Below are 1,254 nucleotides of genomic sequence, written 5' to 3'. Positions count from 1 at the left end.
TGTTCGGTCGAACTGCTTGAATACATTTTTGATTTTGATCAAATCAGTGTGAGAAACTATGAAGCTATAAAATGTTTTACGAGATTTGAATATCCGGGAAAGTTGAGTTATTGAATGTTATAGCACTCAACAGCGCCCTAATTACGCCCTCAACACGATGCCTAGTGCGGATTCTTTTTCACTTATTTTTTGCTACCCTAAACAGCGTTACGTCACACAAACCTCGTACCTGAGTGTTTATAGTTTCAATAACTAGGAGAAAACTAATTAAACTAATAACACTTAGATATTATGACAAAGCCACTATTTCAATATTATTTTAATGCAATCAACATGAACTGTAACCAGGACGGCGTGAAATACATAGCGAAAATTTTTGATTTCTGCCGTATCGCTGCGGTTGGAATTTTTTTGAAATCACCTGAAATGCACCAAGCCTATATTAAATTTATATTATTGATTGTAGATTTTGGACTGTAGTCAATCAAAAGGGCAATCTACTATAATTACTTGCCTTAATCCCGTCTACAATTTAACACTATTCCAATATTTAATTTATAATTTCAACGTGCGAATATCGGTGGGAAAGTATGAGCTTTGAAATACAAACACTCCTAGCTACGACGATACCTGTAGTGCAATTAACCTCTTGTTTAATTATTGTAGGCTTGCTAGCTCAATTTTCCAGGCATACATACAAACGTGTTATAGTAGCTACTCATATGGTATATTCGGAAATTAATGATTGTTATATTACAACGGCGCTATGTGTGACAGAAACTACTGTAGGATCGAGGTTGTAATTTTTGTGTTAATTAAACTTTATTCCTTATTATATTTTCTATAATGTCATTGGACTCTACGTAAAAAACTCTACGAAACTCAGTCTTCACATTTTCGAATAGTTAGAGAACAACCAAAATACGATGGGTTTCTTAAAAATGTTAAAAATTCTGAAATTCGCTCTGTATATGAGGAAGTAAGAGGTTTAGGACAAATATGTGTGTAGCATCTTTAGTTTCATAAAAAAATAGCACGGTGATGTTATTTCTGCTAATAAACGCACATTTCTACTCAGACACCTCATAAAACAAACAAAAATGGAAAATCCTGTACTTTTTAAGCCAAGTTGAATATATATGCACTTCTTGTTCTTTTATTACTGTAAAAGCTAAATATTTTGTCCTTAAATGACGTAACTTTATGACGTAACTTGACGTAACTTTAATTTTAATCTTTCCAAAAAAATCCTTT

This window comes from Sitophilus oryzae, unplaced genomic scaffold, assembly GCF_002938485.1.
Source record: "Sitophilus oryzae breed Bouriz unplaced genomic scaffold, Soryzae_2.0 scaffold_1126_pilon_pilon, whole genome shotgun sequence".
In the NCBI taxonomy this organism is placed as follows: domain Eukaryota; kingdom Metazoa; phylum Arthropoda; class Insecta; order Coleoptera; family Curculionidae; genus Sitophilus; species Sitophilus oryzae.
Note: the sequence above shows the minus strand (reverse complement) of the source record.